This window comes from Hyla sarda, chromosome 5 (assembly GCF_029499605.1).
Source record: "Hyla sarda isolate aHylSar1 chromosome 5, aHylSar1.hap1, whole genome shotgun sequence".
Lineage (NCBI taxonomy): Eukaryota > Metazoa > Chordata > Amphibia > Anura > Hylidae > Hyla > Hyla sarda.
This window is the reverse complement of record NC_079193.1, coordinates 114,812,125-114,829,840: the sequence shown is the minus strand read 5'-3', so window position 1 is coordinate 114,829,840 and position 17,716 is coordinate 114,812,125. Positions and strand designations below refer to the sequence as shown.

The 17,716-nt window shown below is 43.8% G+C and overlaps 1 protein-coding gene and 1 long non-coding RNA gene across 7 annotated transcripts in view; one reads left to right on the top strand and one right to left on the bottom strand.

The window, feature by feature from the left end:
* The window catches only part of CTNND2 (catenin delta 2), a 913,533-nt gene that overhangs the window by 575,509 nt on the left and 320,308 nt on the right, over positions 1–17,716 (bottom strand). The gene's annotated exons all lie outside the window — the stretch shown is intronic.
* The window catches only part of LOC130273404 (uncharacterized), a 68,329-nt gene continuing 60,966 nt past the window's right edge, over positions 10,354–17,716 (top strand). Inside the window, exon 1 of the long non-coding RNA XR_008843984.1 lies at positions 10,354–10,480. This is a non-coding gene — a long non-coding RNA (uncharacterized LOC130273404). The remainder of the gene's footprint in view (positions 10,481–17,716) is intronic.

The window sequence follows — 17,716 nt, the reverse complement described above, 5'->3', positions numbered from 1 at the left end:
CATTTTTACCGTAAATGGTACAGTGTGAAAACGAACCCCCCAAAAAATTGCTAAATTTTGGTTTTCATTTAAATTTCCTCCCTAAAATTTTTTTGGGGGGGTTCGCCGTACATTTTATGGTAAAATGAGGGATTTCATTACAAAGTACAATTGGTCACGCAAAAAACAAGCCCTTATATGGGTCTGTAGATGGAAACATAAAAGAGTTATGGATTTTAGAAGACAAGGAGGAAAAAACGAAAACGCAAAAATAAAATTGGCCTGGTCTTTAAGGTGAACATGGGCTTGGTCATTAAGGGGTTAACCCCTTAAGGACCCAGCCCATTTATACCTTAACCCCTTAAGGACCCAGCCCAAATATACCTTAAGGACCCGGCCATTTTTTGAACATCTGACCACTGTCACTTCAAGCATTAATAACTCTGGGATGCTTTTACCTTTCATTCTGATTCCGAGATTGTTTTTTCATGACATATTTTACTTTATGTTAGTGGTAAAATTTTGTCGATAATTTTTTCATCAAATTTTGGAATTTTTCACCAAGAAATGATGTATTTTTTAACTTTGAAGCTCACTGCTTGTAAGGAAAATGTATATTCCAAATAAATTATACATTGATTCACATATACAATATGTATACTTTATGTTTGCATCATAAAATTGACGTGTTTTTACTTTTGGAAGACACCAGAGGCTTCAAAGTTCAGCAGCAATTTTCAAATTTTTCACAAAATTTTCAAAATTGAAATTTTTCAGGGACCAGTTCAGTTTTGAAGTGGATTTGAAGGGCCTTCATATTAGAACTACCCCACAAATGACCCAATTATAAAAACTGCACTCCTCAAAGTATCCAAAATGACATTCAGTAAGTGTGTTAACCCTTTAGGTGTTTCACAGGAATAGCAGCAAAGTGAAGGAGAAAATTCAAAATCTTCATTTTTTACACTCGCATGTTCTTGTAAACCCAGTTTTTGAATTTTTACAAGGGGTAATAGATGAAAAATCCCCCCAAAATTTGTAACCCAATTTCTCTCGAGTAAGGAAATACCTCATATGTGTATGTCAAGTGTTCGGCGGGCGCAGTAGAGGGCTCAGAAGGGAAGGAGCGACAATAGGATTTTGGAGAGGGAATTTTGCTGAAATGGTTTTTGGGGGGCATGTCACATTTAGGAAGCCCCTATGGTGCCAGAACAGCAGAAAACCCCAACATGGCATACCATTTTGGAAACTAGACCCCTCAAGGCACGTAACAAGGGGTCCAGTGAGCCTTAACACCCCACAGGTGTTTGACGACTTTTCGTTAAAGTCGCATGTGTAAATGAAAAAAAAAAAATTTTCACTAAAGTGCAGTTTTCCCCCCAAATTTACCATTTTTACAAAGGGTAATAGGAGAAAATGACCCCCAAAATGTGTAACCCCATTTCTTCTGAGTATGGAAATACCCCATGTTAGGACGTAAAATGCTCTGCTGGCGAACTACAATGCTCAGAAGAGGAGGAGCGCCATTGAGCTTTTGGAAAGAGAATTAGTTTGGAATGGTAGTCAGGGGCCATGTGCGTTTACAAAGCCCCCTGTGGTGCCAGAACAGTGGAACCCCCCACATGTGATCCCATTTTGGAAACTACACCCCTCACAGAATGTAATAAGGGGTGCAGTGAGTATTTACACCCCACAGATCTTTGGAACAGTGGGCTGTGCAAATGAAAAATTTTATTTTTCATTTTTACGGACCACTGTTCCAAAAATCTGTCAGACACCTGTGGGGCGTAAATTCTCAATGTACCCCTTATTACATTACGTGAGGGGTGTAGTTTCCAAAATGGGGTCACATGTGTCGGGGGTCCATTGTTCTGGCACTATGGGGGCTTTGTAAACACATGTGGCCTTCAATTCCGGACAAATTTTCCCTACAAAATCCCAATGGCGCTCCTTCTCTTCTGAGCATTGTAGTTCTCCCGCAGAGCACTTTAAATTCACATATGGGGTATGTTCTTACTCAGAAGAGATGGGTTTACAAATTTGGAGGGGCTTTTTTCCTATTTCCCGATGTGAAAATGAAAAATTTAGGGTAACACCAGCATTTTAGTGAAAAAATATAATTTTTTTCATTTTCCCATCCAACTTTAATGAAAATTCGTCAAACACCTGTGGGGTGTTCAGGCCCACTATACCCCTTGTCACGTTGGGTGAGGGGTGTAGTTTCCAAAATGGGTTCACATGTGGGTATTTTTTTTTTTTTTTGCGTTTGTCAGAACCGCTGTAAAATCAGCCACCCTTGTGCAAATCACCAATTTAGGCCTCAAATGTACATGGTGCGCTCTCACTCCTGAGCCTTGTTGTGTGCCCGCAGAGCATTTTACGGCCACATCTGGGGTATTTTGCGTTACAAATTTTGGGGGTCTTTTTTTCCTTTTACCGCTTGTGGAAATAAAAAGTATGGGGCAACACCAGCATGTTAGTGTAAAAAAAGAAAAAATTTTACACTAACAGGCTGGTGTAGCCCCCAACTTTTCCTTTTCACAAGCGGTAAAAGGAAAAAAAAGCCCCCCAAAATTTGTAGTGTAATTTCTCCCGAGTACGGAGATACCCCATATGTGGCCCTAAACTGTTTCCTTGCAATACGACAGGGCTCCGAAGTAAGAGAGCACCATGCGCATTTGAGGACTAAATTAGGGATTGCATAGGGGTGGACATAGGGGTATTCTATGCCAGTGATTCCCAAACAGGGTGCCTCCAGCTGTTGCTAAACTCCCAGCATGCCTGGACAGTCAGTGGCTGTCCAGAAATGCTGGGAGTTGTTGTTTTGCAACAGCTGGAGGCTCCGTTTCGGAAACCCTGCCGTACAAGACGTTTTAAATTGTTTATTGGGGGGGGGGGGGGGACAGTGTAAGGGGGTGTATATGTAGTGTTTTACCCTTTATTAGGTGTTAGTGTAGTGTAGTGTTTTTAGGGTACATTCGCACTGGCGGGTTACGGTGAATTTCCCGCTAGGAGTTTGCACTGCGGCAAAAAATTTGCCGCAGCCCAAACTTGAAGCAGGAAATTTACTGTAAACCCGCCTATGTGAATGTACCCTGTACGTTCACATGGGGGGGGGGGGCAAACCTCCAGCTGTTTCAAAACTACAACTCCCAGCATGTACTGACAGACCGTGCATGCTGGGAGTTGTAGTTTTGCAACAGCTGGAGGCACACTGGTTGGAAAACCTTCAGTTAGGTTCTGTTACCTAACTCAATATTTTCCAACCAGTGTGCCTCCAGCTGTTGCAAAACTACAACTCCCAGCATGTACTAATCACCGAAGGGCATGCTGGGAGATGTAGTTATGCAATAGCTGGAGGTACCCAACTACAACTCCCAGCATGCAGAGACAGCTGTTTGCTTTCTGGGCATGCTGGGAATTGCAGTTTTGCAACATCTGGAGAGCTACAGTTTTTAGACCACTGCACAGTGATCTCCAAACTGTGGACCTCCAGATGTTGCAAAACTACAACTCCCAGCATATGTCCAGACAACAAACAGCTATGTGGGCATGCTAGGAGTTGTAGTTTTGCAACATCTGGAGGGATATAGTTTAGAGACCACTGTATAGTGGTCTCAAACTGCAGCCCTCCAGCTGTTGCAAAACTACATATTCCAGCATGCCCAAACAGCTGTCTGGGCATGCTGGGAGTTGTAGTTTTGCAACATCTGGAGGGCTACAGTTAGAGACCACGGTCTCAGACTGTAGCCCTCCAGATCTACTTACCGGCTTCCGTAGGATCCCGGCAGCCGTCCTCTTTAGACGCACGTGACGCCGCCCGCCGATCAACGTCGCCGCAGCCTCCGGACGGGTAAGTGGACGTCGGCGCCCGGTCCCCTTCGGTTCCCGTTCTGCCCCGCCTATTGTGGGTGGGCAGGACGGTCAAAACCAAAGTTAACCCCCCCCGCCCCCGGTCTGCTATTGGTTGTCGCCTCTGACGATCAATAGCAGACCAATAGCAGGGATAGGAGGGGTGGCAACCCTGCCACCTCACTCCTATGCCTACAGGGGAATCGTGGGTGTCTTAGACAACCGCGATCCCCCTTCTATTCCGGGTCACAATAGACCCATATGACCCGGAATCGGCGCAAATCGCAAGTGTGAATTCACTTGCGATTTGCGCCGATCGCCGACGGGGGGGGGGGTTGGGGCGGCGGGGGGGTCTGATGACCCCCCTGGGCATTTGTATGGATACGCCCTGGGTCCTTAAGTACCAGGACGTCAAGGCGTATCCATACGCCCTAGGTCCTTAAGTGGTTAAGGACCAGGCCATTTTACACCTTAGGACCAGAGCGTTTTTTGCACATCTGACCACTGTCACTTTAAACATTAAGAACTCTGGGATGCTTTCAGTTATCATTCTGATTCTGAGATAGTTTTTTCGTGACATATTCTACTTTATTTTGGTGGTAAATTTTCGTCATTACTTGCATTCTTTTTTGGTGAAAAATCCCCAAATTTCATGAAAATTTTGAAAATTTAGCATTTTTCTAACTTTGAAGCTCTCTGCTTGTAAGGAAAATGGATATTCCCAATAAATTTTATTTTTATTCACAAATTCAGTATGTCCACTTTCTGTTGGCATCATAAAATGGACATTTTTGCTTTTTGAAAAAATTAGAGGGCTTCAAAGTAAAGCAGCAATTTTCAAAACTTTCATGAAAATTGCTAAATCTGAAGGGACAGATGTTACACAACTACAACTCCCAGCATGCCTGGGCAGTCTAGGCATACTGAGAGTTGTAGTTTGGCAACATCTGGAGGGCTACCGTTTGGGCACCACTGTAACAGTGGTCTCCAAACTGTGACCCTCCAGATGTTGCAAAACTACAACTCCCAGCATGCCCAGCCAGCCTTTGGCTGTCTGGGCATGCTGGGAGTTGCAGTTTGGCCTTCCTAGCGGTTGCCACAGTAAAGATCACTTTACTTTCACTTTCAATTCCCCCCTCCCCCACAGTAGTTTCCCTACCTGACCCAGGATCTAGCAGTCTCCAGCAACGATCGGGGTGTCCAGGCATCTTCTCCTGCAGGTACCGACCTCCATCTTCTTCCCACGATCCCCTCGACATCCAGGGGTGGCCAGAATGGGGGATTGCCATGGCAACCCACTGTCCTGCTCTGCCGTTGGTCAGAATCAATTCTGACCAATGGCAGGGGATAGGAGGAAATCGCAGCATTGCGACTTCACTCCTACCCTTCAGGATGATCTGGGCTGTCACTGACAGGTCAGATCATCACAATTTTCCGGGTGATCGGGTCACCAGAGACCCGATTAGCCCGCAATAGGAGAAAATAGCATGTCTGAATTGACATGCGATTTTCTGCGATCGCCGACATGCGGGGGGTCCCGGGACCCCCTCGGCATTGGCACGGCATGCCTGCTGAAGGATTTCAGCAGCAATACCGTTCCGATCTCTGACCGGTGCGCGGCAGAGACCGGAGAAACACCAGGATGTTCTGGAACGTCCTTGGTCCATAACTGGTTAAGGACCCGGCCATTTTTTGAACATCTGAACACTGTTACTTTAAGCATTAATAACTCTGGGATGCTTTCAACTTTCATTCTGATTCTGAGATAGTTTTTTCGTGACATATTCTACTTTATGTTAGTAGCAAATTTTCGCTGATACTTGAATCATTTCTTGGTGAAAAATTCCCAAATTTGAGGAAAAAATGTAAAATTTAGCATTTTTCTAACTTGAAGCTCTCTGCCTGTAAGGCAAACAGACATTCCAAATACATTATATTTTGATTCACATATATAATATGTCTACTTTATATTTTCATCATCAAGTTGACATGTTTTTACTTTTGGACGACAACAGAGGGATTCAAAGTTCAGTAGCAATTTTCCAATTTTTCACAAAATTTTTAAAATCAGAATTTTTCAGGGACCAGTTCATTCTTGAAGTGGATTTTGAAGTGCTTTCTTATTAAAAAATACCCAATAAATGACCCCATTATAAAAACTGCACCCCTCAAAGTATTCAAAATGACATTCAGAAAGTTTGTTAACCCATTAGGTGTTTCACAAGAATAGCAGCAAAGTGAAGGAGAAAATTCAAAATCTTAATTTTTTACAATCACATGTTCTTGTAGACCCAGTTTTTAAATTTGTACATGGGGTAATAGAAGAAAAAGCCCCACAAAATTTGTAACCCAATTTCTCTCGAGTAAGGAAATACCTCATAGATGGATGTCAAGTGTTCGGCGGGCGCAGTAGAGGGCTCAGAAGGGAAGGAGCGACAATGGGATTTTGGAGAGTGAATTTTGCTGAAATGGTTTTTGGGGTCATGTCAAATTTAGAAAGCCCCTATGGTGCCAGAACAGCAGAAAACACCCACATGGCATACCATTTTGGAAACTACACCCCTCAAGGTATGTAACAAGGGGTCCAGTGAGCCTTAACACCCCACAGGCATTTGACGACTTTTCGTCGGATGTGTAAATTGTTAAAAAAAAATTATTCACTAAAGTGCAGTTTTTCCCCCAAATGTATCATTTTTACAAAGGGTAATGGGAGGAAATGCCCCCCAAATTTGTAACCCGATCTCTTCTGAGTATATAAATACCCCATGTTAGGACGTAAAATGCTCTGCGGGCGAACTACAATGCTCAGAAGAGAAGGAGGCACATTTAGCTTTTGGAAAGCAAATTTTGCTGAAATGGTTTCTGGGGGGCATGTCACATTTAGGAAGCCCCTATGGTGCCAGAACAGAAAAAAAAAAACACATGGCATACTATTTTGGAAACTACACTCCTCAAGGAACGTAACAAGGGTACTGTGAGCCTTAACACCCCACAGGTGTTTGACGACTTTTTGTGAAAGTCGGATGTGTAAATGAAAAAAAAAATGTTTTCACTAAAATGCTGTTTTTACCCCAAATTTCACATTTTTACAAGGGGTAATAGGAGAAAATGACCCCCAAAATTTGTAACCCCATTTCTTCTGAGTATGGAAATACCCCATGTGTGGACGTCAAGTGCTCTGCTGGCGCACTACAATGCTCAGAAGAGGAGGAGCACCATTGAGCTTTCTGTAAGAGAATTTGTTTGGAATGTAAGTCGAAGGCCATGCGCGTTTACAAAGCCCCCCGTGGTGCCAGAACAGTGGACCCCCCAACATGTGACCCCATTTTGGAAAATAAACCCCTCACAAAATGTAATAAAGGGTGTAGTGAGTATTTACACCCCACTGGCGTTTGACAGATCTTTGGAACAGTGGGCTGTGCAAATGAAAAATTATTTTTTTTATTTTCACGGATCACTGTTCCAAAAATCTGTCAAATGCCAGTGCCCCTTATTACATTCTGTGAGGGGTGTAGTTTCCAAAATGGGGTCACATGTGGGGGGGGGTCCATTGTTCTGACTCTATGGGGGCTTTGTAAACACACGTGGCCTTCAATTCCGGACAAATTTTCTCTTCAAAATCCCAATGGCGCTCAGAGCACTTTACATCCACATATGGGGAATTTTCTTACTCAGAAGAAATGGGGTTACACAAAAATTGTAAAATTAAAAATTTAGGGTAACACCAGCATTTTTGTGAAATGTTTTTTTATTATTTCATTTTCCCATCCAACTTTTATGAAAATTCGTCAAACACCGGTGGGGTGTTAAGGCTCACTTTTTGCGTTAAGTCAGACCGCTGTAAAATCAGCCACCCCTGTGCAAATCACCAATTTAAGCCTTAAGGGTGCGTTCCCACAGGGCGTATACGCAGCGTATTTGACGCTGCGCAAAATGTATGGCAGCAGCGGGAAATACGCTGCGTATCCCTTGCTCACTATACACACAGGGCTTTCCGGCAACAGCCCTATGTGTGTAGTGAGTTTCGGAGGCGGGGCCGTGTGCCGGCGTATCTGTGCCGGCGTATTTCCCGCTGCTGCCATACATTTTGCGCAGCGTCAAATACGCTGCGTATACGCCCTGTGGGAACTCACCCTAAATGTACATAGCGCGCTCTCACTCCTGAACCTTGTTGTGCGTCCGCAGAACATTTTACGCACACATATGGGGTATTTCCATACTCAGGAGAAAGTGAGTTACAAATTTAGTTTTTTGCTTTTACCGCTTGTAAAAATAAAAAGTATGGGGCTACACCAGCATGTTAGTGTAAAAAAATTCATATTTTTTACACTAACAGGCTGATGTAGCCCCCAACTTTTCCTTTTCATAAGGGGTAAAAGGAAAAAAAGCCCCCAAAAATTTGAAGTGCAATTTCTCCCGAGTACGGAAATACCCCATATGTGGCACTAAACGTTTCCTTGAAATACGACAGGGCTCCGAAGTGAGAGAGCGCCATGCGCATTTGAGGACTAAATTAGGGATTGCATAGGGGTGGACATAGGGGTATTCTACGCCACTGATTCCCAAACAGGGTGCCTCCAGCTGTTGCTAAACTCCCAGCATGCCTGGACAGTCAGTGGCTGTCCAGAAATGCTGGGAGTTGTTGTTTTACAACAGCTAGAGGCTCTGTTTTGGAAACACTGCTGTACAATACTTATTTCATTTTAATGGGGGGGGGGGGCAGTGAAAGGGGGTGTATATGTAGTGTTTTACCCTTTATTATGTGTTAGTGTAGTGTTTTTAGGGTACATTCACACCGGCGGGCGTTTACGGTGAGTTTCCTGCTAGGAGTTTGCCGCAGCCCAAACTTGAAGCAGAAAACTTACTGTAAACCCACCAGTGTGCATGTACCCTGTAGCTGTACCTCCAGCTGTTTCAAAACTACAACTCCCAGCATGTACTGACAGACCATGCATGCTGGGAGTTGTAATTTTGCAACAGCTGGAGGCACACTGCTTGGAAAACCTTCAGTTATCTAACTCAGTATTTTCCAACCAGTGTGCCTCCAGATGTTGCAAAACTTCAACTCCCAGCATGTACTGATCACCGAAGGGCATGCTGGGAGATGTAGTTATGCAACAGCTATAGGTACTCAACTAAAACTCCCAGCATGCCGAGACAGCTGTTTGGGCATGCTGGGATTTGCAGTTTTGCAACATCTGGAGGACTACAGTTAGAGACCACCGAACAGTGATCTCTAAATTGTGGCCCTCCAGATGTTGCAAAACTACAAATCCCAGCATGCCCACACAGCAAACTGCTGTGTGTGCATGCTAGGATTTGTAGTTTTGCCAGATCTAGAGGGCCACAGTTGGATCACTGCACAGTGATCTCCAAACTGTGACCCTCCAGCTGTTGCAAAACTACAAATCCCAGCATGCCCAAACAGCTGTCTGGGCATGCTCGGAGTTGTAGTTTTGCAACATCTGGAGGGCTACAGTATAGAGACCACTGTATACTGGTCTTAGACTGTAGCCCTCCAGATGTTTCTAGGCAACTCACCGGCTTCCATAGGATCAAGGGAGTCGCATCGCCGTCCTCTTCTTCCGCCGATCCCCGTCCCAATCGCAGCAGTCGCCGATGGGTAAGTGGACTTCGGCGCCCGGTTCTCTGCCGTTTCCCCGTCTTACCCTGCCTATTGTGGGTGGGCAGAACGGGGAAAACGAAAGTAAACCCCCCGCCCCTCGATCTGCTATTGGTCATCGCATTTGACGACCAATAACAGTGATAGGAGGGGTGGCACCCCTGCCACCTCACTCCTATCTCTTCAGGGGGATCGTAGGTGTCTTGGACAACCGTGAACCCCTTATATTCCGGGTCAACGGATCACCATAAACCCGTATGACCCGGAATAGGTGCAAATCGCAAGACATGGGGGGGGGGGCAATGGGGGGGGGGGCAATGGGGGGGGGGGGGTAAATATCAGCAGTCACCCCGGTCCGAAATTCCCATGGGAGTACAGGTATGCCTTCGGTCCCTGGTGCTTATCCACCATAAGGTTATTTTAGTACTATCCTGGCAGAGAGTAATGGACATGCTTAGGAAGGATCTGTGCTTGTCACAGGGCTTAATGGTTGTGTTCTGAAGCCACCATAACATTGTAACTATCTTTTTGTGAAATGGCTATTTCCTGTTGAAGCTCCCTCACTCTAAAATCTAGTCCAATGATCCTATGTTTTTAAGAGTGTTGTCACTTTTCTACCTTCCATTAAAATACAGTGACCCCCCGACATATGATCATTTCAACAAATGATGGCCTCTCAGAGCCCATCGTATGTTGAAGGCAGCATCGACATATGATGCTGCTGTGTGTCGGGGCCATCATACAAACAGCTATCTGACAGCGCTGACAACTTCAGCAACTGACAGATAGTTGTTTAATGTGCCCCGTTCTGCCTCCTATTACTCACATGCTGTCCTGCTGACTCACGGAGGCTTCCATTATGAGCTCCGTGTAAGCCCCCCCCCCCCCCCCCCAGTGCAGCTATAGCCAATAGCCTGCAGCATCTTGCTGCAGGCATCCAATGAGCTGCTGGCTGCCCTCCCCTTCCTTTCCTATAGAGCTGTAGTCGTCAGGATCGTAATGGAGGACATTCTGTCCCCCCTGAAGGTATTTAAAGAACTGTACAGTACTGTATGCAATGTCACACATCACATACAATACATATACACACTATACAACCCATACATCAATGTTTCCCTATCAGTGTGCCTCCAGCTGTTGCAAAACTATAACTCTCAGCATGCCCAGACAGTCAATGGCTGTACATGCATGCTGGGAGTTGTAGTTGTGCAACAGCTGGAGGCACCCAGGTTTGTTAAACACTCCCCATACACTCCACATACAATGGTCATCCCAGAACCAATTAGCAGTTTCCCATAGAGATATGTATTCAACATACAATGGTTCCTAGGCCCCAGAACCAATTACCATTTTTACATAGACATATGTACTCGACATATGATGGTTTCAACATATGATGGTTCTCCTGGAACCAATTAATATCATATGTTGAGGGACCACTGTACTCCTGAGATGACTACCATGCTGTACTGTAAACAGTAGTGTTTTCTGACCAGGGTGCCATCAGCTGTTGCAGAACTGTAATTCCCTGCAGAATTATCTCCCCCACCCGGTGTTAACTCCACTCATTGAAGCAGACAGGCTATGGAACACCTGACTAGTGATGTAATATCTTGGGCCACACTGCAACATGGACAAAACCCATTTTGTATGCTGTTAAAAATAAACTTCGAGGCAAAGATCACATAAGAATTGCGAGACCAGCCACCAAACACAGGTACAGACACTATATTATGAACTACATTAACTTTACAGCCCCTGTAGCATAGTCAAATAAAAAAAATCCTGGAATACCCCTTTTAGGATGCAGCCTGTTTTTATCTTAATGACCAAGCCCAATACTGTGACCCCCCGACCTACGATGGCCCTGACGTACGATCATTTCAACATACGATGGCCTCTCAGAGGCCACCACATGTTGAAGGCAGCATCAATATACAATGTTTTTGTATGTTGGGGCCATCAAATAAACGGCTATCCAGCAGCGCAGACTGCTTCAGCTGCCACCGGATAGCAGTTTACGGTGCCCCGTGTGGTCCGCTGACGATCACTTACCTGTCCTCGGGGGTCCGGAACGTCCTCTTCAGGATCCCCTGCATCGTCGGCGCTCTCCATCATCATCATCACATCGCTGCGCACGCCGTCCCGTCATCCAATAGGAGCGGCGTGCGTAGCGATGTGATGGCGACGACGGAGAGAGACGATGCCGGGGAAGCTAAGGCCTTGCCGGAGCGTCGGGGACACCCCGGTGATGCGGCAACAGCAATGGAAGGCGACATCCAGGGCAGCGGTGACGAGTGATAACGGTCCGGAGCGGCGGGGACGTAAGTACAAGCTCCAATACCAGTGGTCTTCAACCTGCGGACCTCCAGATGTTGCAAGACTACAACTCCCAGCATGCCCGGGCTGTCCGGGCATGCTGGGAGTTGTAATCTTGCAACATCTGGAGGTCCGCAGGTTGAAAACCACTGTCATATACTTTACATTGCACGGATCCCTCAACAATACAATGGTTTCAACAAACGATGGTCCATTTGGAACGGATTACCATCGTATGTTGAGGGAACACTGTATTTCATAAATCTGGCATGTGTCTCTTTATGTGGTAACAACTTTGGGATGCTTTTACTGGGCAAAGTTATTCTGAGATATTTTTTTCTGACATATTGGGGGAGATTTATTAAAACCTGTCCAGAGAAAGAGTTGCCCAGTTGCCCATAGCAACCAATCAGATCGCTTATTTCATTTTGCAGAGGCCTTGTTTAAAATGAAAGAAGTGAGCTGATTGGTTGCTATGGGCAACTCAGCAGCTTTTACTCTGGACAGGTTTTCATGAATCTCCCTCATTGTACTTTAGATGAGTGGTAAAGTTTTGTTGATACATGCAGCATTGTTTATAAAAAAATAAATAAATAAAACACTCCATAATATTGTGAAAAATTGGAAAATTTTAATATTGTGAAAAATTGGAAAATTTCTGGCATTTTTTTAATTTGCATGGCGTTCCCTGTGTGGTAAAATTAGCACTGTGTAGTAAGCCCTTCAGAATTGCATTTTTTTTTCAATTTTGTCCCACATATATTTTTTGTACGTTTCACTGTAGTTTTCATGGTAAAAGAAGTGATGTCATTGCAAAGTAAATAGTTACATAGTTAGTATGGTTGAAAAAAGACATACGTCCATCAAGTCCAACCAGGGAATTGAAGGGAAAGGTGTAAGGGGATAAGGGGAAAGGACATAGTTTTATAATTCTACATAAGCATTAATGTTATTTTGTTCCAGGAATGTATCAAACCCTGTTTTAAAGCTATTAATTGTTCCTGCTGTGACCAGTTCCTGAGGTTGACTGTTCCATAAATTCACAGTTCTTATGGTAAAGAAGGCGTGTCACCCCTTTAGACTAAACCTTTTCTTCTCCAGACGGAGCCCCCTCGTCCCTTGGGGGGGTTTAACATGGAACAGTTTTTCTCCATATTTTTTGTATGGGCCATTTATATACTTATATACGTTTATCATATCCCCCCTTAAATGTCTCTTCTCAAGACTAAACAATTGTAACTCCTTTAATCGCTCCTTATAGCTAAGATGTTCCATGCCCCATATTAGTTTAGTCGTGCGTCTCTGCACCCTTTCCAGCTCCGCAGTGTCCCTTTTATGGACAGGTGACCAAAATTGAACAGCATATTCCAGGTGAGGCCGTACCAATGCTTTATAAAGGGGGAGTATTATGTCCCTGTCCCTTGAGTCCATGCCTCTTTTTATACATGACAATATCCTGCTGGCTTTGAAAGTAGTAGCCTGACATCGCATGCTATTCTGAAGTCTGTGATCCACAAGTACACCCAGATCCTTCTCTACCAGTGACTCTGCCAGTTTAATCCCCCCTAAGACATACGACACATGCAGGTTATTAGTACCCAGATGCATAACTTTACATTTATCCACATTGAACCTCATTTGCCAAGTGGATGCCCAGACACTTAGTCTATCCAAGTCATCTTGTAACTTATGCACATCCTCTATAGACTGTACTGTGCTACAAAGCTTGGTGTCATATGCAAAGATAGAAACAGAGCTGTTAATACCATCCTCTATATCATTGATAAATAAATTAAACAACAGCGGGCCCAGTACAGAACCTTGGGGTACACCACTAATAACCGGGGACCAATCAGAGTACGAATCATTGACCACCACTCTCTGGGTACGATCCACGAGCCAGTGTTCAATCCAGTTACAAACGAAAGTTTCCAAGCCCAAAGACCTTAACTTACCTGTCAGACGTCTATGAGGGACAGCATCAAACGCTTTAGCAAAATCCAGAAACACTATATCCACAGCCATTCCTCTGTCAAGGCTTCTACTCACCTCTTCATAAAAGCAAATTAGATTGGTTTGACAACTTCTATCCTTAGTAAACCCATGCTGGCTATCACTTATAATACAATTATCCCCTATGTATTCCTGTATGTAATCCCTTATAAGTCCTTCAAACAATTTACCCACAATGCTTACCGGTCTATAATTGCATGGCGAAAACCTAGAGCCCTTCTTGAAGATTGGCACCACATTCGCCTTGCGCCAGTCTCTTGGCACAATACCAGACACCAGAGAATCTCTAAATATCACGAACAAGGGTACAGATAATACTGAACTTACCTCTCTAAGAAATCTTGGGTGCAGTCCATCCGGTCCTGGAGATTTGCTTACATTTATATTACTTAACTTACCTTGTACCATCTCTACATTAAGCCAGTTGAGTACATTACATGATGTGTTACCAGCACAGACCTGTCCAATGTCAGCTCCTTCTTTCATAGTATATACAGAACTAAAGAACCCATTCAGTAGCTCCACCTTCTCTTGATCGCCAGTGACAACCTCCCCATTATCATTATTAAGGGGTCCTACATGCTCTGTCCTTGTTTTTTTTTGTATTTATATATCTAAAAAATATTTACGATTAGTTTTGCTTTCTTTGGCCACCTGTCTCTCATTTTGAATTTTTGCTGTTTTTATTACATTTTTACAGATATTATTAAGCTCCTTGTACTGTTTAAATGTTATAGCTGACCCATCAGATTAGAATTTTTTTAAGGCTATTTTTTTGTTGTTTATTGCTCTTTTAACATCATTTGTCAGCCATGTAGGATTTAGTTTTAATCGTTTATATTTGGCGATGCAACAAACAAGCACTTATATGAGTCTGTGGGTGGAAAAATAGTTATGTCTATTAGAAGGCAAAGCGGTAAAAAGAAAACCCCAAAAATGAAAGGGTTAAAGGCTATAAGCAGCAATGGCATTTAGGAGCATGAAAAAGCTTGGTGAGAACTTTCCACCTGGCTTTTCCATGCTCCTGAATGGCATATCGGCTCATAATAGATCTGCTATAAGAAAAACGTGCCTATAAGCAGATATGCAATTCAGGAACACAGAAAAGCTTGGTGACAATTTCTAGCTTTTTCACGCTCCTTAATGGCGCATCTGCTAATATCAGCTCAGCTATTATAAACAGATATGCCATTCAGGAGCATGAAAAAGCTAAGTGTGAGGAGCTTATCCTTGTTTCTGAAGGATATATCTTCTTATTGCTGTACTACTTTATGCGGTGCTGGGTAATTGATGCACCTAAAATGTTTCCCTACCAATTCTGCAGAAACGGTATCCATCTGGAAGAAATAGTCACAGCGTTTCGAGCTAGATGGAAAATTAAAAGAGGACGACTCTAACGAGAGAAGATATTGCCTGTGAGTCCCACAAAGAAATGGCATTACCATTTGGGCACTATAGATAGGCGGGGTTCACACTTGCTAAAAATGTAAGTTGTTTAAAGTGCATCTGTCGTACGTTAGTTTCACACTGCTGTTGTACCCTGCCCTTAAAGGGGTAGTCCAGTGGTGAAAAACTTATCCTCTTTCCTAAGGATAGGGGATAAGTTTCAGATCGCGGGGGGTCCGACCACTGGGGCCCTCCGCGATCTCCTGTACAGGGCCACGGCTTGCTGGCCAGATAGCACGTGTTGACCACCGCACGAAGCGTCGGCCGACACACACCCTCAATACAACTCTATGGCAGATCCAGAGATTGCCGACAGCAGAGCTCCAGCTCTGCCATAGAGATGTATTGAGGGGGCGTGTCAGCGGCAGCTTCGTATGGTGGTCAACACGCCCCCTTCCCGTGGGCTGTCGGGGCCCTGTACAGGAGATCGCAGGGGCCCCTTAGGATAGGGGATACGTTTTTCCCCACTGGACTACTCCTTTAAAAAGTTAGGATCTTTTTTTTTTTTTTTTTTGGGATGGGGCACAACAGGCAATAACGGTCCCGATGGACCCCATTTACTGTAATTGGGTCCGTTGGGCGCTGTTATTTTGTATTAGGACTAGCAGGAGAAAAAGATGACGCAAGTGTAGGGGGGGGGTGCATCCCAAAGCAGCACAGATGGGTTATATTGCCCTTTGACCCCCTCTTAGGACCCCCCTCCTAGAATACTAAACACAATTCATTAGTGGAGTTGCCATGGTTGCATACTGCTATAAACACTCCCTTATCTTCCTTGGACTTTGTGTTTTTTTTTATTGTCCTTGACCTCGGCAGGTGAGATTGAGACTGCATACTGCCCTCCTACTAGGTAAGTATTTGTTTCCTTATTTTTATAGAAGATAAAACTAAAGTAATTTTAATTATGGTCATAATAACAGAGTGGTGTCTCTGTTTGTATTCAGCTATATACCTACATTACGTCAAAGGGCTGTCTGATGTTGTGGTTTCCCATTCATCAGAGGTGTCTCTCTGAACAGGTTTTGGGCCATTAGCGTTACTGCTGGCTTCTCAACTGGTTGCCTGTAAGGTAAAACTTCTTGATGTGTTTTTTTGACTGCATTCACGCTTAACATGTTTTGTTACAGATTTCTATTTAGTTTCTATGCTTTTAGATTTCCTTTTTGTATGGCTTGACATCTAAAACAATGACAATCAGGACACAGAGTGTGCCAGGAATGTGAAAAGCCTTTGCATGACTCTCAGAATGGTAATATTTGTGATACCTGTGCCTCCAGCTCATACTCCTCCTCCTAATAGAATTAAGCAAAAGGGAGTGCAGAAATTGTGTCTAAGCTGTATTAAACAATTGTCTCCTGATTGGTCTACTGATTTATGCCATGACTCTACTACTCCTTTGAAGCTGTTGCTGAACTGGATCTTAAAAATGAAGCCAAAAGTATTTTTGACTGGTTAAAACTCAGTTTCCGGGTCCAGCCCCGACTGCTTAAATGAGAAAGAATTTTTTTTTTTTTTAGAGCCTAGTGTTTCTACTTCTCAGTCCGTTGCAAGTTCTGATTCTGATTTCATTTCTGAGGATAACTATTGTGACAGATCCTAGAGTCACCCTACCTACTTGGATGGACTTTAGGACATCACTATTTGTACCCCTCAGTTTATGTTGTCCAGTGACATAAAGCTCAGAGTTAAAATACTTTTATTTACTGTTTTCATACACTTTCTGTGCACAATACACCTTTGGCACTCAAGGCACTGTATAGGGAGAGCTAATTACCTTTATTGGATTATCTCCCAGTACTACCTGTCACCTGGATTACCTTTATTGGATTATCTCACAGACTACCTGTCACCTGGATTACCTTTGTTGAATTATCTCCCAGACAGCCCGTCACCTGGATTACCTTTATTGGATTATCTCCCAAACTACCTGTCACCTGGATTACCTTTATTGGATTATCTCACAGACTACCTGTCACCTGGATTAGCTTTGTTGGATTATCTCCCAGACTACGTGTCACCTGGATTACCTTTATTGGATTATCTCACAGACTACCTGTCACCTGGATTACCTTTATTGGATTATCTCACAGACTACCTGTCACCTGGATTACCTTTATTAGATTATCTCACAGACTGTCACCTCTATTGTCTTTACTGACCCTTCCCCCTGTGATGTCCTTCCTATAAAAGAAGACACTTGTTCCTCAATAAAGAGTTCTGATTTTATACCCGAAGACTGGTGTTGCCTGGTTCTTTGGGTACAAAGATGCAATAATCTCAAATTCTGCCTGGGGATATTGCCAGTGATATGCTGGGGCTTGTCATCCGGAAGGAGAAGTCACGTTTGGCGGAGTCAGTCCGTCACAAAAGGTAATGGAGCACAATTAGTAAGTTGCATAACTTCTTATTTAATGACATTAGAGCACTACTTCATTAGCACTGCAGTTGTCCTTTAAGAATATACTACTGAGAATAACAATTTTA